Source organism: Sarcophilus harrisii, chromosome 2 (assembly GCF_902635505.1).
Source record: "Sarcophilus harrisii chromosome 2, mSarHar1.11, whole genome shotgun sequence".
NCBI lineage: Eukaryota > Metazoa > Chordata > Mammalia > Dasyuromorphia > Dasyuridae > Sarcophilus > Sarcophilus harrisii.
Window position 1 is genome coordinate 353,724,523 of NC_045427.1, and position 22,875 is coordinate 353,747,397.

Below are 22,875 nucleotides of genomic sequence, written 5' to 3' on the forward strand. Positions count from 1 at the left end.
GTTTCACAATGCAATTTACTTACCTCACTCTTCCAAATTTAACTTAATGTCATAGAATTTAAGACTAGACTAGAATCATCAACTGAATCCAACTTCTGTAGGTCACAAATGAGAAAAAAGGGGGCTCTAGAAAAATTAAGAGTAAAGGTCAGGAATAGAATTTCCATACAAGTTTCACATTCAATATCATGTTATTCCTGATTTTTTTTTCTTTTTTACTTTGTCACGCTCTCTTTTTTTTTTTCTTTCTTTGAACTTCCAAACTCTCTCTTCTTACCTACCTATGAACTCTCAATTCAGGGATCTTCAAAAAGCTGCAAATCAGTAAGCATTTATTAAGCAAGCACCTATTGTGTGTCAGACATTGTGCTTGGTGACATTGGACATACAATGAAACATCTTTCATTTCAAGAAACTTGCAACAAGTACACAGAGAAATATTTATAGAATTAATATAAAAAGAATGAAAGAAAGGTATGATAAAAGAGATGGAAGAGCACTGTTAGAAAAGGAAATAATATTTGAAAAGCATAAACTTAGTTTTTTTAAAATCCATAAAATCAGGGAAGTGGAATAGATGGCCTTCAAAGTCCCTTCCAGCCAATCATACAGCTAGATAGGTGCTAGAACCAGCTCAAATAGGCTTACCAATTATATAAATATTTTCACCTTGGAAATCAGCAAATACCACTCAGGGCTATATTATTGTTTTGTTAATTACCTACTTTAACCTTAAGAAAATGGAGAAAATATTAATAATCAAGATTAAACTTAGAAGTGTGTTATAGGAAGCAGTGGATAAAGCCCAGAGATCTGAAGTCAGGAGGACCTGAATTCAAATGTGACCTCAGACATTTAACATTTCCTAACTGTGTGACCCTGAGCAAGCCACTTAACCCCAATTGCCTCAGGGGGAAAAAAGTGTCATAATAAATTTTTTTCTAAAGATGTCTATTAAACATTTACTAGCAACCTCCTGCTTCCAGCTCTAGAACTATGATCCTAAATCTAGTATTTCTAATCTAATCAATTACAAGAATGTTTCAAATATATAATTTACCAATACAGGATATCTGTATTGCTTTGATTACAGGAGAACACTTGACAAAGTTTCTCATGCAATCTTTGTGTATAAGACAAAGATATATAGTTAGATGGATTCCAGTATAATTAGATGGCTGACACCTAGACCAAAATTAATGGGTCCATGTTAACTTGGCTGGGAGGGAGGTTTCCAGTGGAGTATTCTAGATATATGTGTTCCTGGATCCTATGCTCTTAAACATTTTTATCATTGATATTGAAAAGTTATCCTTTGGGATGTTGATCAAAATGTGCAGATGATATGAAGCTGGGAAAGATAGCTAATACACTGACATGATAGAAATTGAATAAAAATTATTAAAAAGGTAAAATAATGGACTGAATCAAATAAGGAAACAATTAAGATAAATGTATAATATAAATATAAAGTATATAATTTATGATAAATACAAAATAAACTTTACAAATACAATATGGAAAGACATAATAGCTTTATATAGTACTTTAAGATTTAAAAGCATATGTTTGTATAACATATGTAAATATGTTAATTCATTTGATCAAACAACAATTCAAATTTAAAAGATCTGAGAAGTTGGATATATTGTGAGGTGAATATGAATCAATCATTTCTCTTTACTAGCTTCAAAAACTTATTTCAATCTATTGAGATCCTCTAGGATCCCAATTCTGTAATAATACCTGTCTTAGTTTGATGTTATCCACCAATTTGACAAGCATTCCTTTTGTGTTGTTTTTGAAGACATTATTAAAAAGAAATATTGATCACGACAAAAAAGAACACCAGGTCTGGATACTACCTATCTGTAGGTAGCCTTTCTTTATCACTCTCTTACTCTAGGTTTTCCTACAGTTCTAAATCTATCTAAATGTGCTATTTAGTTCCTATTTCTCTCTTCAACAACAGAGACTTCATTGAATGCTTTGTTGAAATTTATATATACTTTATTGATAGAACTCCCCAGTCTTATAACTCTGAGAACAAGAAAATTAGATTACTCTGGCATGCATGACTTGCTCTTTAAAAATTTTTTTCTTTTCAGTCAGCAAAATATGACTTACTTTGGATGAAGCTGTACTAGTCCTTAGTGATTGCTACTTTCCTTTCTATGTATTCAAAAACTACTCTTTTATTTTTAATAATCTTTCACTGATATTTTCTCTTTCTTATATCATTATATTATTCCCTGTATACTTCCTCGCTCCAAAAGTCATCCCATATGAAAATAGCACTTTGTGGAGGGCAGCTAGATAGCACAGTGAAGAGAATACTGGGCCTCGGGTCAGAAAGACATCTTTCTGAGTTTAAATCTGGCCTCAGATACGTACTAGCTGTGTGACCCTAAGCAAGTCACTTAACCCTGTTTGTTTTGATTATAAAATGAGCTGGAGAAGGAAATGTAAAACCACTCCAGGATGTTTGTCAAGAAAAATGGTTTCATGAAGATTTGAACACGACTGAACAAAAACCAATTTTTTGGAAAAGAAAAATAATCAGCATAACATCATTTTATTGGAAAAAGTCTAAAACATGTGAACCTCCCAACTCATCAAGGAGTATGTTAAAAGTGTTTTCTTATAGCTCTTATGTCTTGATTTGTAAAATTTTGTTAATTTTTGTTTTTTTAACTAATGCAGACAAGATTAGAAGGGAAGCAATAAACTGGGAAAATATTTTTACAGTCAAAGGTTCTGATAAAGGCCTCATTTCCAAAATATATAGAGAATTAACTCTAATTTATAAAAAATCAAGCCATTCTCCAATTGAAAAATGGTCAAAGGATATGAACAGACAATTCTCAGATGAAGAAATTGAAACTATTTCTAGTCATATGAAAAGATGCTCCAAGTCATTATTAATCAGAGAAATGCAAATTAAGACAACTCTAAGATACCACTACACACCTGTCAGATTGGCTAAGATGACAGGAAAAAATAATGATGATTGTTGGAGGGGATGCGGGAAAACTGGGACATTGATGCATTTGTTGGTGGAGTTGTGAACGAATCCAACCATTTTGGAGAGTAGTTTGGAACTATGCTCAAAAAGTTATCAAACTGTGCATACCCTTTGATCCAGCAGTGTTACTACTGGGATTATATCCCAAAGAGATTATAAAGAAGGGAAAGGGACCTGTATGTGCACGAATGTTTGTGGCAGCCCTTTTGTAGTGGCTAAAAACTGGAAACTGAATGGATGTCCATCAGTTGGAGAATGGCTGAATAAATTGTGGTATATGAAAATTATGGAATATTACTGTTCTGTAAGAAATGACCAACAGGATAATTTCAGAAAGGCCTGGAGAGACTTACATGAACTGATGCTGAGTGAAATGAGCAGGACCAGGAGATCATTATATACTTCAACAACAATACTATATGATGACCAGTTCTGATTAATCAGGCCATCCTCAGCAACGAGATCAACCAAATCATTTCTAATGGAGCAGTAATGAACTGAACTAGCTATGCCCAGAAAAAGAACTCTGGGAGATGACTAAAAACCATTACATTGAATTCCCAATCCCTATATTTATGCACACCTGCATTTTTGATTTCCCTCACAAGCTAATTGTACAATATTTCAGAGTCTGATTCTTTTTCTACAGCAAAATAACGTTTTGGTCAGGTATAGTTATTGTGTATCTAATTTATATTTTAATATATTTAACATCTACTGGTCATCCTGCCATCTAGGGGAGGGGGGGGGTAAGAGGTGAAAAATTGGAACAAGAGGTTTGGAAATTGTTAATGCTGTAAAGTTACCCATGTATATATCCTGTAAATAAAAGGCTATTAAATAAAAAAAAAAAAATTTTTTGTTTTTTTTAGGGTATCATTGTTCTTTCTATTTACATTATTGCAGTTACTATACATGTTGTTTTCTTGACTCTGAAATATTCATTTCATTCTGCATCAATTCACATCTTTCCTTTCCTCTTTGTGTTCATCATACACATTATTTCTTATAGCATAATAAAATTCCATTACATTCTTATAACACAAATTATTTAGCCATTCTCCAGTAGATGGGCATCTACTATGTTCCAATTCTTCGCTAACACAAAAGATGCTTTTATAAATATTTTTGAGTATATGGAGACTTTTTTTCTTATGAATGACTTCTTTGGAGTATATGCTGGTTCAAAAGGTACAGGTATAAAAATTTTATTCATTTTATTGGCATAATTCCAAATTGCTTTTCAACACTCTCCAAGAGTTCCACCAACAATGTACTAGTGTACCTATTTTCCCATAATTCCAACATTGATAAGTGCTATGTTTTTATCATTATTGCCAATTTGCAGGTTATGAGGGTAAAACCTTATTTTGATTTCCGGTTCTCTTAGTAACAATTTGGAGCATTTTTCATGTGTTTGTGAATACTTTGACGTTTTTAAGGGGAAAATGATGGACTAATAAAATTTTGCAAGGAATAGAGAAGAAGCTCACTGACCTAGAATTAGAGAAATCTCCTATGTCCCTCTTAGAAATGAATTCTGCTTGTCTTTCTCTCCCTCTGTCTCTGTGTGTGTCTCTCTATGTCTGTCTCTGTGTGTGTGTGTGTCTTTCTGTCTCTGTCTCTCTCTGTCTCTGTGCCTCTGTTTCTGTCTCTCTCTTTCTCCCTCTGTCTCTGTCTCTATTTCTCCTTCCCTCCCTCCCTCCAACAGTACAAGGACAGGGTTTTTTCATCTAATAGATACAAAACCAATGTTTGTTGAATGACTAAATGAGCCTCCCCAAACTGCTTCTAACTTCATTCCTCTTACGGGACAATTGGCCTGGAAGGGCAGCTTAGTCAGTGATAAATAATAAATATTCGCCGCTTACGTTTAATCATCCTCGGAATCAGGAGAAGGTTTGTCCGAGTTGCCACATGAGGGCATCCCCATGCCGGGCCATTAGTTATAAAGAAAGGTCACTGATGCCTCTTAGTTGATTTTTAATCTGATTCTGAGTCTCCCAGCTTTCCAGTTATTACCCTCTGAGTGGGATCTGGCCAGTCTCATTAATGCCAATGAATGCCAAGAGATGACATCATTTACATGTAATTGTCTTGTTTATCAACCCTGTCTCTGTGGTTGTTTTAATAAAGGGCACCGGATAGAAAGGCTACATTTACATTCTCCAAAGAGCTTGTGAAAGGGGCTCCCATTTTGTTGACATTTATTGTTAACAAATGAGATTATCAAATAACGTTTTGCATCCACAATCCAAGACCCTGGATGGTTTGCTTGTAGAAGACAGTGGCCAGGAACTTTCTCTCCTCTGCTCCTTTAGGATTCCCCTGGGCATGTCTGATCTGCAGCAGCAGCATTAACAGCGGTCTATGACCACCAGAATCCAGGTTCCATCCAATGCAAGAAGCCAACACAGGGCCTTAGATCAAGGTGTTTATCCTTCCACCTGAATGGACTCTCAGCACACGAGTCCAAGTCATAAAATATCAGAGTTAGAAAGAGCCTTACGGTGGGAACCCCATTTTTTCTGACGCAGAAACCGAGTTCTGTGGGGAAAGAACAGAACCAGGAATCCAAATCAGATTCTCTGACACCTGGTCCAGGGTGCTTTTCCTCCTCTTTTTACTAGCTATGATGAAGAGACTTAGGAGTCTGGCTGCAGTTGGGCCTAGCCATTCACACACTGTCATTTGTGCAGACTGTGATAAACCTGGGCTGGAATCTCATACCTTGTAGCCCTAAAACTTATGGAGGACAGAAGCGATGTAATCTAGAACTGAAAAGGTCCATAAAGCCCATCTGGACAGATGTCTTCCTTTTACTCCTAAGAGCCAGAAAAATTATCTGACTTGCTCAATTTCTCACGGGTAGCAAGATACAAAGGCAAGCTTTACATTAAGACTACTTTCAATTTAAATTCAAAAACCATTGTCTTGTTGCCAATGTGTGAGTGTGAGCACCTCCTTGGCATTCCAGGCCTCCTCTCAAGGCTTCATCAGAAACAGAGCCCATCTGTCCTCTTTCCTAATGTGTTTTAGGATCTTTGATATGACATCACATGAAGTGGGTTCAATCTAGGGAATTCTATTTCTTGCTGATTTCTATGGTTTGATGCTATATCTGGAACGCTTTCAGTGGCGACTGATGAACTCATTTCCTTCAAACCCCGTCTAAATTCTCCCTCAATCAAAGGGCATATAACTTACTATTTTAGTACAGTCATAGTAGGAAAAAATAATGGAGAATTATCCACAGCTTAGGTCCATGCTACAGGAGAGTCACACTCTCACTTCTGGGCCATCATCTATGAATGTGATCCCTGACCAAATAATCCCAGTATTCCCATACCTCTGCTTCTAAACACTCAGGCTCCCCATTTTATGGGGCACACATCCAGGATCCCACCAACCCACAGCCGCTGTTCTGGGCCTGTGTGTGGCTTAATTCAAGTCTAGGGGTCTCTCTCCCTCAAAGAACTGTAGGGGCAACTTGCTGATGCTTGAAGGCAGAGCTGAGGAACTGTGCAACACTTTAATCTAAAGGTAGTACCACCAAATCTATATACCAAAGAAATCAAAGAAAGAGGGGGAAATTCGATGTGTACAAAATATTTTTATAGTGTTGAAGAATTGTAAACTTAGGGAGTGCCCATCAATTAAGGGATAGTACAAATAGTTGAATAGTTGAGGAACAAGTCGTTGATATAAGGAATACTGTAATGCTATAAGGAATGAGGGAGGAAGTGGTCTCAGAAAAATATGGAAAGACATTTAAAAACAGATGCAAAGTGAATTGAGCAGCACCAGAACAACAATATTATAAAAATAAACAACTTTGGAAGACTTAGGAACTCTGATCAATACAATAACAAATTATAATTCCAGAGGATTCATGATGAAACATACTATCCTGATAGAAAAGAAATGATCTCAGAGTATAGATTGAAGCTTATGGATTTGTTTGTTTGTTTTTGGAAAAGGCCAATGCAATGATTTGTTTTGCTTTTTTGTACATGTTTGCCACAGTCGCTTTGTTTTTCTGCTTTCTCAATGGAGGGAAGGAGGTAAGAAGATAGAAGGGGTAGAGAAAAGGCATATGTTAGTGACAATAATTTATGACAGTCAAATTTAGTAGACCTCAAAGAGAACTAGGAATCCTAGTAGAGAAAGTAGAAGGAAAAGAAGAGGAGAGAGCTCAAATTAAGAAGGAACATTCTAACAATCAGAGTTGCCCAATAAAAATAGTTCATATCTATAACTCATTAAGGTTTATGAAACATTTTATGTGTATTTTCTCATTTAATCTTCACAGAAACCCTATGAGGTAGGCAGGGCATTGGTTATTATCATTATTTAGTAGATGAGGAAATGGGCCTAGTGTTCCAGAAATATTAGTTTGAATATTTTATGTAACAGTTCTGGTAGAGTGTAATGTCAATGCACACTTAGAAATTTTTTGTGTTATATGCATTTCTTTAATGGTTGAGGAAAGGAAAAAAACTGTACTATTCCTATTCTACTTTGCATGTTGTTTGCATTCCAGAAGGAACCCTTAGTAGGAATCAAATTTTTGTTTAAATGATTGTCTCTAAAGTTTTACCTTGGAAGAAGGGGAAGAAGTCAGAGATAAGGAGACAAAATTCTTAGCCCTCTCCTTAGAGACCAGAGATTCTAGGATTAACCCCATTCTGTGGGGAGTCCAGAGTTAGGAACCCTGAGTGAGGGTTATCTTAACTGGAAATCCTTGTTAGAAAAATGTTCCCTTATATTTAATTGAAATCTGCCTATTTATAATTTCTCTTCATTAATCCTAGTTTTATCTCATTCCCTTTCCCTGTGATCAGGCAGACTAACTCTAAACCTTCTTCTCCATGACATTCCTTTAAATATTTGAGGGCAACTATGTCCTTTTATGGTCTTCTGTAAGTTAAATAGCATGAGTGTCTTAAACTAGTTTTCCTAAGTCATGATCTCTAGGCTTCTCACCAATCTGGTGAAACACCTAGAGACAAACACCTAAATGGAATACCCCTTCTAAAAGTTCTAGGATAAAAAGAGTTAGAGCTGGAAGGACCTTTTAAGATCATTGAGAAGGCTGATGCTGAGAGAGGTAACATGACTTATTCACACAATTCATAGACTCATGTAATTTTGTGAAAATTTTCAGAAGTTATGGATAGCTTTCTTATAACATTTCTTAAATTATGGTGTATAGCATGTTTTTTTAATTTGTATTTTTCTGAAATACATACATACATACATATGTTAGCTACGTATGTATAAAATCTGTATGTGTATATATAGTCTCTACACATTCTGTCTCCTAGATCAACATATTTTGCTTTCGTGGAAACCAGGTTTTCTTTTAACATGAGAGCTTTTTGCTTCTTTTCCTTCACATATTTTCTCATTTCTGTGTTTTTGAATTCTCACTCAGTTGTTCTCTCTTTTGTTTCTTTGGTACGGTTTTCCACTATGGATTCAAGTTTGTGTATCGTAATGATTTTTTTCTGCTTTAAAGACCATTAACTTTGCTTTTACAATTCTTATCTTTCTTTTGAATCATCCAGGAGCGTCCTGCCATGGTTGCATGATCTCTCAGGAACCCATAGGGTCCTCTGTCTCAGCAGATATTTATTCATTTTCCTTTGTCTTGCAATATTTATTCATAGATATCTGATTAAACTGATCTAAAGATCACATTCCCTTCTGTTGTTAATGTCTTCCCTGCTGCTTTATCTGTTTGTACTCGGGGTCTTTTCTTGCTCCAGAAATCTTTTGTGATTTCAGTATTTTCTTCTTTCTATTCCCCTATTGCTCATTTTTTGACTCCTTACCTTTGATGATGATTTCTCTGAAACCTAGAACTCAACAACTTCCTTCTACATTGAACAATTTAGGTTTCACCAACTCCAATCTGCCCCAGATGATTAGTGTTAGGACAGAAGTGGTTCTAGTTTGATGACAATTCCCCTTTCCCTAAGCTTAGTGGAACAGCACACACATATGTCTTGCCCTAGTTTCCTCTTTTTCTTAATTCTCTACCTGGGCTCTGTTGCAGCACAGAGTACTATCACACTACCATCTGCCCAAAGCAAGCTTTTGTCTTGTGGTTCTCTCCTGCATGTGGAGAAAAGGATGGAGTGGAGGGTAGGCAGATTTGAATTTTTTTGTAAGCCTCCGAGTTTTCTTGTTTGTTCTTATGGGAGCATGGTGCCCAAAATGAGAGAAAGTGTTGAATGAGCACTAGAAGGGGAGGAATTTAGCACTCTCTGTTGTTACTTTTTTGAGTTATTTCCTTTTTGATGTTCTTGGTGTCATAGATCAGAAGAACAGAAGAAATTGCTTTATTTCTTAAGCATAATTCTGTTTTTGGACAGGATTAAAAGATCAGAAGAACCAGAATAAGTATCTAGCCCTTCATCTTATTAGTTAAATATTAAAAACGCAGGTCTTCTGATAACAGACCTAGGGGGCTTTATCATACTACCAGGATGTCCAAGAATACTGAATTTATTTACCTATTTTTGCTCATGTTTTTCTAGTTTATCTGCTCCTTTGATTTATGAGTCTATTATTAACATAAGTTAAGAGAATAACAACAGAAACAAAACAAAAACAAATGCTGTTAATTATGGATAAGCGTGATCCAGGAGAAAATGACTGTTTTGCCTTCTTTATAGGAGAAAGGACACTAAGGGTATGGAACATTGTATATGAGGTCTTTCATCTAATGAAGGATTTCACCTTAAAACTTCAAGAATCCATCATTTCTCTGGAATTAATGATCCCTCTATTGACATAGACTCCGATCATTTCAATGCATCCTAAAAAGTTTTCATAGATTGATGTGAATGAAAAAAATTTCCTAACAGTCAAGCAGTGAATAGTACAAGGAAGATTTAGGTTCAAATCTCACCCTTGACACTAGAGGTGATAGATTTAGAACTTGGAAGGAACCTTAGAAATCATTTAGTCCAGCTCCTAAAAGCAAAGCAAGGCACTCTCTTTTTTCTCTGCACATGTCAAAATGGTGAAGGCTTGCTAAACTTCCTTACGGGGTTGTCATTAGAGTCAGTAAAAACCACTTGCCCAAAATGATTTGCAAACTTTAAAACATTAAATAAATGCTAATTGTTTATGTCAGTGGTGATAGACAACATGGTATCATCAGGTAGGTTATTTGAAATCTCCCCAACTTGGCACAAGCAATAAAGTCTCTTACTTCAGGATAAGAGGTATACTAGTAAATGTAAGATAAATGTGTGGGAAGAAGAGAAGAGGAAAGTTTCAGGCCACACTTTTAAGTTTAATTTGAATTATTAATATTTTCTCCATCACTTTTAAAACTAGATAATCAGTAAAATAGTCATTCAAACCCCAATTTCTGGTTTCCAAGGTATAAATGATAGCACTAAAAATTTAACAATTTGAGTGATATGAACTAACTCTAGCATACCTCTGGCCTTGGGTCATTTCAACTCTGTGGAAGAATATCAGTGGGAAAGCCAAGGAAATGTTCTGATGCTTCATGGATCTATGACTTCTCTGAAATTCCCCCCACTAGAGGCAGATTCCAATCCTTACCCATCTTAGTACGAGTATTTTTGAGATGCTATAGCCAAAAAAGGCACTGACAAGCGAGTTTTCTGGTGAGTCTCTATGCTCAGGGGTTTGGTCTTTGTATGACACACGGACAATGCTTGATACTAGCCTAGTCCCTGAAGCCATTTTTGCTTAACTAGTAGGACCTATCAGAGCTAAGACTTCTCTAGTATAGCTCCAAGAGCTGAGGGTCACCTTCACACCACAATGAGGCACCAGCGGGGGACTCATAATGCTGGGGCAAAGAACCACTGAGCTGAGCCAGGGCTCCTTTCTTAACTGAAAAATTAGCTCAAGGCATGAAATTATGAGCTCACAGCATATGGTCTTGGACTTGGGCAGCCTCCAACTAGGGAATTTCTGATTCTAGGCACGCTTTATCACTCTCAATCCAGGGGTTAATCCACAAGCTGGCTCTATCTTTCTTTTCCTTCTTGCCTGCCTCTCTTTTACTTTCTGTCTTATCCCTCCACCTTTTCCATGGCCATACCACCCTTGTTCTGCCTTTCTCTAAGCAGTCCTGAGCAGTAGCCTCAGAAGTGAGGGCTATGGCTTTCTGGGGAACATAACCTAATGTCAATGAGTATGTGATTTAATGAATGAATGAATCGATGAAATGAATCACATCACTCCCCTTAAAATAGCCATCTTGGGTTTATCTTCCACTCAAAAGCATCTACCTTTGTCCTCCAATATTCCCTATCCCTCCCTCCAAACTGCTACCTGAGTACCCCCAGTAGCAGCCATATAGATGCCATTAGAAAAATTCTACCCTCCTTAGCCAACCATCCCCCTTTCTTCATGATTACAGGAACTCTTCAGATGGAGGGTTCTGGGCACTAGGGAAGTGATCAATGGCTCCAAACCCATCCTCACTTTCACACACACACACACACACACACATACACACACACATATACACATACACACACTTTCAAAATGAGTGGAACACAAAACACAATGAGTCTGCAGATCTCTATAATAAATAGTTAAATTATGACATAGATTTAGTGCTAGAAGAAGAATATTAAAGGGTATCTAATTCAATCTGATCATTTGATAGATGAGGAAACTGAGGCCCAAAAAAGATAAATACCCCAGATCACATAGGAAGTAAGCAGCTGAACTGGGATTTGAATTCAGGACCTGTGATATCCTTTCATAATCTTCTAGCATTAAATCTATGATTTATTATCTACATCATGAAATTCCCCAATTAGGGATTAATTTCATTAGGTTCAATATTTCCTTTTTCCTGGATCTGATTCCAGCAATAATTTCTTACAGGTTTTATGTCTTTCAGAACACTTTCCAGTCCTTTATTTCATTTGATCCATATACAGAGAGAGCTGAAAGGATTTTAACTGGTACAAAGTCTAGTTGGGGGTAGATCTGACATCAGAGAGTCTGAGTCACTTACTTCCTATGCAATAAGTAATTTTTCTTTTCTGAATCCAATTTCTGAATGTTGTAAAATAGCGCCTTTTTAGACAAAGACCCATTTGGTCACTGTTTGGATCCTGATTGATTCAGATTAAATGGAAATAGCAGTCAATTCTGCTTTGTCTAAAAAACCAGAGGATCTTTTCCCTCCCAGATTTATTTATTTAGATCTGAGAGGGGAGGGAGGACTAGGTGAAATAGGGGATTCTTTGCTACCTACCCTTAATCATTGAATGGATGTGGTCTCAGTCAAACTGAAACCTGTTGAAGACCTTAGCTTTAAAAAGACCAAGATCTTTCATTTCATCCAGGGTCATCTTCACTCATTTTGATTGAATCTTTCCAATGGACACAGAAGGCTCTAGAGGGGAAAGTGAGGCGGGTAATCTTGCCCAGCCCTTCCCTCACTTAAATCCAATTCACTTGCATGTCATGGCATCACCTGCTTAGTGTCTTAGTCCTCTGAGAATGAAGGATAAAAAAGAATAACAACCTTTAGAGGAGACATCCTTTTAGTTTCCTTCCAGCTCCAACTCTACAGTGGTACCATTCTCTTAAATCAGAAGGAATCTCTTTGTCCCCCCTTTCAATGAACTTTGGTCCTCCCTTAGGACCCTCATCAAACTGCAGAATTATTGGAATTACTTATAATTTCATCTTACTGGAAGGTGAACTCCCAGAGAACAAGGATTGAATCTATTCATTATCTTGGTTTCCTCCAGGAGCACCAAGCACAGGGTTTGGCAAGTGGTAATTACTTGCAAATGTTCAATGATCAATTTTTTTTTTCATGAGAGACAGAGACACACAAAGAGAAATATACAGAGAGAGAGAGAGAAAGGGAGAGGCAGAGACAGTTACACAGAGACAGAGAGACACAGAAATATAGAGATAGAGTTACAGATACAACGACAGATATAAAGAGAGAGAGACATAGAGAGAGGTAGAGAGACACGAAATACAGAGACAGAGAGACAGAGAGAAAGAGACAGACAGAGACATCAGAAGAAATACACAGAAAGAGAAACAGACACAGATAGAGAAATGCAGAGAAACAGAGAGACAGATAAAGATAGAGACAGAAAGACAGAAATTATATCTATAAATAGACAGATATGTAGATAGATCAATTAATTAATAGGCAGGTAGATATAGATAGGAAAACAGACAGATAAATAAGTAGTCAGAGAAAGATAAACAGGTAAAAAGACAGGGAAAAAAACAGATAGGTAAATAGAGGCAGGGAGAGATAGATGATAGATGGCTGGCTGGATATGTATCTCTGTGTATAACTGTATCTATAACTATAGATATATTTATATACATAAACTATATGTACATAAATATGCATGTCTGTATGTTTATGTATATATATATATATATATATATATATACAATAAAAGAGAAAAGCAACAAAAATAAGAACAGCAGAGGGCAAGAAAGATATCATGCATTCTGAAAAGCATAGAAATGTCAAGAGATGAGATCATTTTGCCTTCTTCTTAATTAGGCCAAATTTAATAAGAGAAAATTTAAAAGGAATAAATCTAAAATGCTAAATTTGGTTATAAAAAATCAGATGCAAAAGTTTAGTCTGGGAAAGCCCTGGCTCCATACCAGTGTCTGGAAAAGCTGAAGGTTGAGGGATCATAAACTAAATAGGAAACAATGGTGTGCTGGAGCAATTCAAATACAATAGTGCAATAGGAGCTCATCATCCAACACTAAGAAAATGCTAGTCTGGCTTTCTCTGCCCTAGTCAGGGTACATGTGGAGCCCTGTGTCCAGTTCCAAGCACCACATTTTAGGAAGGACAAAATTATATAATGAAGGGTTTCTGGAGAAGGGCTTCCAAGATATTTAGATGGAATCTCTTGGATGTACTAAGGATTCTTGGTTTTTTAAGTTATCTATAGTTAAACTACAGACAGCAAAGCTGGGGTTAATAGGTAAAAGTTTGAATAAAGCAGATTTTTATTTGAAATAAGCACAAACTTCCCCATAAATAGAAGTGTCCAAAAGTGAGATAAGCTACTTCTGGAGATGAGTTCCCCATTACTGGAGTGGAAGAGTTTTTGGAGAAGGGATATCAAGTTACTTAAGTGGAATCTCTTGAATACACTGAGGATTCTTGGCTTTTAAAAGATAAATTATAGAGAGCAAAACTGGGGATAATGGGTGAAAGTTACAAAAAGGGCAGAATTAGGCTTGAAATAATCACAAACTCAATGTAAAGGCATCCAAAAGTGGGATAGGTTATCTCTGGAAATAGTGAGCTCCCCATCCGTGGATGAATATTTGTCTGGCTTTGTAAAGGCACTCCTATTAAGGTATAGATTGTATTAAATGCTCTCAGAGGTGTATGCAATTTTGACTTTTTATAATTCTGTGATTGATTGGATCTTGGCTGTCCCCTGTACACAGGTAATAGGTCACAATAGGATAATAACTTCAGTTTCCTTCTTCCCAGAGTTATGAAGTCTCACCTCCTGTAGAAAAGCTAGTTCCTTATAGTCACAAAGTCTCCCTTAAATAGGTCTAGGACAAATAAAGCTGGATCTTGGAGCAGGGGTCCAAAGTGCTTGGGGAGTGTAACCCCCTAAGCTGAGCTCCCAGCACCTGTCTTTGGTTGAATGCCTGGGTTCCAAATTAAGCTGTGGGTGCCCCTAGGCTCAATGTGTCCTGTCTATCACAGATGGATGCCATCAGCGGGAAATGTGGGAGATGACATCAGTGTATCTGCAGCTGGCAGAGCATGTGGTCTAGAGAGGGGGGTGTTTAGGGGGAAGGGGAAGGGAGGGGTTGAGATCCCCTAAGCTGAGTGGATTCTGTTTCAGCTTCAAATGAGGTGTGAGACATGTCTCATCCTAGCCCCAGTCCCTCTGCTACAGACAGATGGGAAGCCTACGGGACTTTAGAATTCACATGAGCCCCTCCCAACATGCCAGGACACTGAAGGAAACCTGATGGGCCTCAGAGAATCTCAGGATGCTTAGGTTGAGTGGAACCTGAGTGAACAGCAATTGCAACTATCTCACTTTGCAGAAAAGGAAAATAAGGCACAAAGAGACGAAGCAGACTTGTCCAATGTTAGGTTTATGACTGAGGCAGGCTAGAATTCTAGTCTGAGTATCAGGGCAGGATTTTTCTGGTGGATCAGGAATCCTTTCTACCTTGCATGAAAATGAACATGTATTATGTCATAGAACACTAAATTTGAAGCAGGTTTGGTCGCACAGACCAAACCTCAGCTCTGATACTTACTACCTGAGCAAAGCCTCTCAACATCTCTGAGCCTCTGACAAAATTTCCCCTCTTGTAAGAAGATTTTAATATTTTTACTTTTCTCATGCAACATACAGGGTTGCATGAAAAATAAACCAGTAAGCACTATAGGAATGAGTGTCCATATAATTTTCAACCAAAAGGAGTTTATGACCCACCTTAGACAAGGTTATTTGCATAATGATTTTGAAGTCTTCCCTCCCTTACAGATGTAGAGTATACCCAACGTCCACGTCTTAGAGGGAACTCTGCAGCCCCATGGAAGGCAATTTTCCTATTTATTATTTCTAATTAACAGAACATTAATAATGAGTTATTATCTGCAACCAGAGAAAGAACTGAGGAGAATGAATGTAAATGAACACATGCTATATTCTTTTCTTTTTTCTGTTTTTTTAATCTCTTCCATGGTTTTTCCCGTTTGCTCTGATTTTTCTTTCCCAATATAATTCATAAAACAATGTGTATTAAAAATAACTAAACTAAAAAAAAGGTTTGTGCAGAAAAAGTAATAAAATAATAGTAAAATAGTAATAAAAAAATTAGCTCCCAGGGTTGTTGTTGGGATCAAATAAAATAATATTGATGATGCCCCTTGCAAATCTCAAAGTATTATATACATACTAGCTATTATTTCATCTTTGTTTGATTTGGCCCAGTGCATGGTTTATGCTAACAGGAGATGGAGAGAGAAGGCATTATGTGATACTGGCAAAAATTTTCATCTTTGAGTCAGTAAACTTTTATTAAAATTTATTAAAATATTGTCTTAGAAATTCTCAGTTCCTAAGAAAGCTCCTTCCTTTTCTGGACATTAATTTCTTCTGCTATAGAATTAGTTTGACTCAATTTGCCAGATGGAGGATTAGGTAGATCAAAGGTCAGAGGTCAGCTACAGCATTAGAAAGACCTTGTTTGAGTCTTGTCTCTGACATATAATCAGCTATGAAACATGACAAAGTTATGCAATCTCATCAGGCCCTAGGCAGTTCTTCAGGTCAATGTATTTAAAAGAACTTGCCCATCTCCACTAAAAAGGGACTTGCATGCTACAAATTTCCTATATTGATAAAATCATACATCTGAACCAAATATTACATATACTACTGATCTCACAGCAAGAATATTATTAGGATAAAATGAGGTCAGATAGCTAAAGTGTATCATAACTCTCTGACCCTGTAAATATGTGACTTGTATAATAGAGATAGGATCTGGATCTATAAAGCAATTACAGAGATAAGTACATAGACCACTGGGCCTCATGGAGCCAGGAAGACCTATCCACTATATCGTATAACCTCTGAATTATTTAAGTTTCTTATTAAAGTATAGTGATAACAGTACTGCTGTTGTTATTGATAGGAACTTCCCCTCTGCATGGATCTTGAAAATAGGATCAGATAATACTTGAAGCTTCTTTTCTGTGGTTTCACCCCGACAGCTGAATATCATGGGGCCATCTATGCTTTTTCATCCTATGTTATCTTCATCCATGTTTTCCATAAATGTTCCCATTGTTCTCTTGTTCCTTTAATATCTTTCAGGGATCGTTGTACTCCTTCTACTATTTCTCATTCTCACTGCAGGGAACAATCTCGAAGTTGGAAAAGACCTTTGAGATCATCTCATCTAACCAATGTCTATCCCCCCTACAATTTGTCCATCGTGACTGGTTCACTCCGTTTCCTAGTAACCCACATCTTCAGTGATGTTGTAAATGTCACCTCTTACACAAGCTGGCCATTGTTAACATGCCAGAAAGTGGTATCCCTCCAGACCCTCACTAGTGGATGTTGCAGCTCCATTAATCACCACTTCTGGCTGTGACCAGTACAGGTCAGTCTCTATGGACTTTCTGTGCTCCTGGATGGATACAATCTGAGCACACACACCCACACACCTGAGACAAATACCCTGGAGCCAGGACCAATAACAACAGAGCCCACGCAGGATGACCTATAGGGACTGAAACTCCCAAAGGACTGCAGGTTATCAGGAGTCCCCAAGGCCACAGTTCTGAGGGACTCCCATGCCTGTCAGATACGCCACAGTGATTAATGTTTGTTGAATTTAATTTAATCATGCTTGAAAGAACTCTCATGGCAGTCTAACTGATCATGTGATCACCAGCAAAAGAGAGGCTATGTAGTCCCTTAGGAAACCTTCATTTGGCCTTGCCATTGCCTCAAGCCATTGTCCTGAAGCTTTCCTTTCTTTCACTACCAAGTTCTTAGAAAGAAACTTCTGTGCTTACTAATTATACTTCTTCACCAACTCCCTACATTCAGGGGTCCTCAAACTAAGGCCCACGGGCCAGATGTGGCCCAGGGCTATGAAGTTTCTTTATTTAAAGGCCCACAAAAAAAAAGTTTTTGTTTTTACTATAGTCCAGCCCTCTCCTACAGTCTGAGGGACAGTGAACTGGCCCCCTATTTAAAAAGTTTGAGGACCCCTGCTACAATCTGGCATATAACTGAAGTCACCAATGGTCTTTTAGGGGCTATATACAAATTCTTTTTCTTAGTTCTCAATCTCCTAGCAGATTTTGACTTGACTGGGCATTCCTTCCATTGGGAAACTCCCTACTCCCTTGGTTTGAGGAAGCTACTCTTTCTTGGTGTTCCCATTTCTAACTCCTTATCTATCTCCAACATCCTCAAGCATGGGGTCCCCTAAGATTCTGTACTGGATTCTTTCCTCTTTTTTCCTGTGCGCTTTCTCCACTGGTAATATCAACTCTTCTCTTGGCTCAGTTATTACCTCTATATAGACGATTTTCATCAGCATTTCAAAAAAGAACTCAATGTATTTTCCTTCTAACTCTTAAGTCCCTCTTTTCAACTTTATTTTTAACACTTAAGTTGATTTCTCTGAATCATGTTTGATTCTTATCTCTCACCTCTCAACTAAATCAGATGGCAGTTTTGTTCATTCTCAGTCTTTAATTGTCTTGTTCATCTATCCAACTTCTTCTTTTCACTCCCACAGCTCTAGTTTGAGTCCTTGTCCCCTCTCTCCTGGACTGTTGTATTAACCTTTTTATTGTAATCCAAGTTTCTAGTCTTGCTTCTCACCAATCTATGCTTCTACCCAACTGCCATTTCCCTAAAACACAAATCTGTCCATGTTAATTTCCTCCTCAAAAAAATCTTCACTAGCTTCCTATTGTCTCTAGAATAAAAAGCAAACAGTATAGCATTAAAGAAACTGCTTTTTCTGGCTTACTTTACATTACTCTTCTCCCCCCAGCCACTTCATACTTTCCACAATCTACCCAACTGTTTTCAATCTCAACATTCCTCCTCCTCTTCCATGAAATTACATAAACCAGCACACACACACACACACACACACACACACACACACACACACACTTTCTGGAGTTCTCTCAACCTTAATTTCTCCCTCTTAGAATTCTTATCTCTCTTCACGATTCAGTTCAAACAACACCTTCTTTCATGAAGCTTCCCCAATTCAGAACACCTTAATTGTTAGTGCAATAAGCCTCCTTAAAATCACTCTGTGTTTTGGGAACCACTCAATCACCACCTCCTTTCAATACATTCCTCTTCTCCTATTACAATACATACTCCCGAACTGGTTCATTTTTTTTTTGGTTGCATTTTTAGTTTGCCGGCTAAGTATCCCAGCATGGTGAATGCATATTAAATGTTTATTGAATTGGATAGTGTTCAAGCTTCAGATTTTTAAAAAATGGTGAGAGAAAGTAAGAGTAGCTGGGAGACGCCAAAGAATCTAGCCCCATGCCTCAGAATTTATCTCCCCCTAACAGTTGTCCATGTTCCAGAGTCACCCTAGATGACACAGTGAATAAAGTACTGGATTTAGAGTAAGGAAGATATGACTATAAGGAAAGGAAAGGAAAGGAAAAAGGAAAGGAAAGGAAAAAGGAAAGGAAAGGAAAAAGGAAAGGAAAGGAAAAAGGAAAGGAAAGGAAAAAGGAAAGGAAAGGAAAAAGGAAAGGAAAGGAAAAAGGAAAGGAAAGGAAAAAGGAAAGGAAAGGAAAAAGGAAAGGAAAGGAAAAAGGAAAGGAAAGGAAAAAGGAAAGGAAAGGAAAAAGGAAAGGAAAGGAAAAAGGAAAGGAAAGGAAAAAGGAAAGGAAAGGAAAAAGGAAAGGAAAGGAAAAAGGAAAGGAAAGGAAAAAGGAAAGGAAAGGAAAAAAGGAAAGGAAAGGAAAAAGGAAAGGAAAGGAAAAAGGAAAGGAAAGGAAAGGAAAGGAAAGGAAAGGAAAGGAAAGGAAAGGAAAGGAAAGGAAAGGAAAGGAAAGGAAAGGAAAGGAAAGGAAAGGAAAGGAAAGGAAAGGAAAGGAAAGGAAAGGAAAAAAATTAAATATATTTAAAAGTTCTCAGAGATTGGTGAATGCCAAGCAGCATTCTAAGGATCATAGTCTTATGCCTGCTGGCAGTGTTCATCTGAAAAATGGTTCTTTTGCCTTGCCAAGGATGGCACATTGTGTTAAACATCAGCAAAAGGGCCTTTGATGTTGGGCTAGGCAGCAATTCCAACCTCCTTTTCAAGGGTCATATGTCCCTTAGGGGAAAAAACACATGATGTATTAATTTGTCCAAGGCCATGAATTAGTCACTGGGCAAATTAGATTAAACTCACTTGAAATGGAATTAAAATGATGGAAAACCGCTGAATATAGTTTTCTTAACAATTAGAGCTGCTGTCAGAACATTAGTGAATGACTTCCTTTGCTGTGCTTGTCACTCTCCCTCGGGGTCACCTCTGATTGTCCTTCAGAGCACTCCATTGTTGGCTTGCCTGGACCCTGAACAAATGGACAGTAGCTAAATTTTAAATCTGAAGTTTGGTTGTGCTGCTCGCTTGCTATGTCTTTAGGTGAATCACCTTATAATATTCATAGGATTATAGATTTTAAATTTGGAAGGGACTTTAGAGACCAGTTAGTTCAATAAATGTCAAAGGAGTTTCACCTGTCATGCCCCACAATATCCAGTGTTAAATTACTGCAGGTAAGCACATTTATAAATAATTTTGTTTAATATAAATTTTACTTACCCAGTATACATAATATATTAAGTATTGTACTCCCAGAACAACTAAAACTTGCCTATAGCACATACACACTAACCTCAGACCTTGAATTCACAAAGAATTCAATAAAAGGATTGCTTTTTTGGAAGGATAACTATCTCCCAACTCTCTGGGAGTGTTGCCAACTTAAATGTTCAGTGTGCCTCTATTCTTCACAGCAAAGAATAAATTGTGCCATAAGCAAATAGAAATAAATATATAAAAATTGAAAACTACTCTAGTCCAACCTTCTCACATTATACAAAGAAACCTTTTTGTCTCTGGGTCTTAGTTTTTCCATATGTAAAATAAAAGAGTTAGAACTAAATTATCTCTGAAGTCCCTTCCACCTCTGAAGTTCTCTGATCCTGAGGGTGATCCTGGGATGTGAATGGTTTTTCTTAGTAATACATTATTTGATTAAGCCATTGTGTGGGCTTCTGGAATAGACATAATGAATTCCAAAGGGAAACACTATTGAATGGATGAATGTTCTACTTATGTTTCTGTGAATTGTGGGGAGGTCAGGATCTGATCCATGAGTTTCTCCAAAGCAGGACTGAGGTTTTATGGGTAACCCTAAACTGGTCCAGGCAAATCCAGTTCTAACATGGAGGCTGCTGGGGTCCTTCCCTGTGGGTAAGAGTAATCTCCTTTGATTAGCCTCTATCTTTAAAGCTGACAAGACTAAGCCATTTGTCTTTTTTCTTTGAGCTCTTTTCTGCATTTGTCTGACCACATGCTTCTGAAAGATTCCTATATGTTGTACCCAGCATGGACCCTTAACCATTCTCTCTTTCTTATATATCAAGAAATGGATGTGTTGGATCTTGTGTCTCTTCTGTGTTGTTTGTCCTCAGTTTTAAGTGCTGGAAGTGATTCCCACAGAGTTGTAAATTTGGAGCCAGGATTGCAGGTGAAATGGGGAGGGTACCTGACATTTGAACCAGAGAGAAGGGAGTCTGGATTTGAAACTAGGGCTATGAATGTTCTATAGGAACCAAGCTAAGCTTTGAACTCTTTTTCTCTCCAGAAACTGAGGGGGTGCAAGGTGGGGAGGAGATTATACCTCCCACTTGTTAAGGACAGTAATTTTGTACATTCATATTATTCATTTGGAAATAAATCTTCCTTCCAAAATCTTTTTTAAGTTCCTTTTAAGTAAGGTCTGTATTACATATGGAATCATATGAATTTTACAGAATCTCAAAGGGAGAGGAGACTCAAATGCAATGTAGAATAGGCTAACTGCACTTGATATAGGAATCATTCCCTTAAAGCATCCCTGAAAATTGGTTGTCTAATGTTTTTTTTTAAGATCTCTAGAGATAATAAACATATGAAGGTGGCTCATGTCATTGTGGAACAGTAAAATCTAGTAGGAAGAGATGAAAGTTAGCAATTCAAAAACCCAGGTTTTAATCAGCTCTACCACATATTACTCAGTAAGTGATTAAGTCCCTTAACTTTTCTTGAACTTCAATTTCCTATGCAAAAATGCAATTAATCATGATTTCATCAGCAAGCATTTAACCAGTGACCACCATGAACAAAACACAATACTAAGTGCTGGAGATACAAATAAAGGTCCAAATAATTCCTGCCCTCAAGGAACTTGCATTCTGATCAGGAGGTGACACTAAAAAGAAATAGGTACAAGATATAGATTAGATGGAGGGTAAACTTTGGAAGACAAGTCTCCCATAATTCCTTTTCTGCTACTATGCAAAATGGTTATAAACATACTGATAGACCTTGGCATGCCTGATTCTTGCATATTTATATTTAAGTGTTTACATTTTTTAAGAGTATTTTTTTTTATATATTTAAGTATTGAGTTGAGTTGTTGCTAAGGAATAGCACTGATAATTAGACTCTCTCTCTCTCTCTCTCTCTCTGTATATATATATATATATATATATATATATATAGTTCTAGTTCTAGCCAAAAGCCTGACATTACTCAGCTTATAGGGACATGTTAGGGCACCCTGGTTGCCTTTAAATACTGCTAAATCAATTCAGATCACCTGGAATCTTCTACAAATGGTCCCAGAGCTCTCAGCAAGGGGTCAACTCTAACAAAGAATAAGACCCAATCCCAATACCAACCAAGAGCACTCCAAGTTCCTTTATAGATCTCAAACAAAATCAACAAGCATTTATTAAATGCTTACTATCTACGAGGCACTCTGTTTGGAGTATAATAAACTACAGGACTTAGCTGAAAGCAGTTAGATGTAGGCAGGGTAAGGACCATGGGCAGTGAATAAAGTCAAATTTAGAGTCTGCTTCTTGATTAGAACTAGGATTAATGGTAGTCAGCTAGACTAGCTAGAGTCAGGTTTAGGGACATAAATTTAGGATTAATTTTAAGATTAGGTTTAATTTTAGGACAAGGATTAAGTTAATTTAAAAACAATTTGTCCCAAGGCTACAAATGGCCTCTTTAGA

The 22,875-nt window shown here is 37.1% G+C and overlaps 1 long non-coding RNA gene across 4 annotated transcripts in view; it reads right to left on the bottom strand.

The window, feature by feature from the left end:
- LOC116421617 overlaps window positions 1–22,875 on the bottom strand; it is a 188,107-nt gene that overhangs the window by 138,307 nt on the left and 26,925 nt on the right. For 3 of the 4 annotated variants that reach the window (XR_004232080.1, XR_004232081.1, XR_004232078.1), the window contains exon 1: window positions 24–469. The exons of the other annotated variant lie outside the window; for it this stretch is intronic. This is a non-coding gene — a long non-coding RNA (uncharacterized LOC116421617). Of the gene's footprint in view, window positions 1–23; window positions 470–22,875 lie in introns of those variants that run through there. 4 annotated transcript variants of the gene reach the window in all.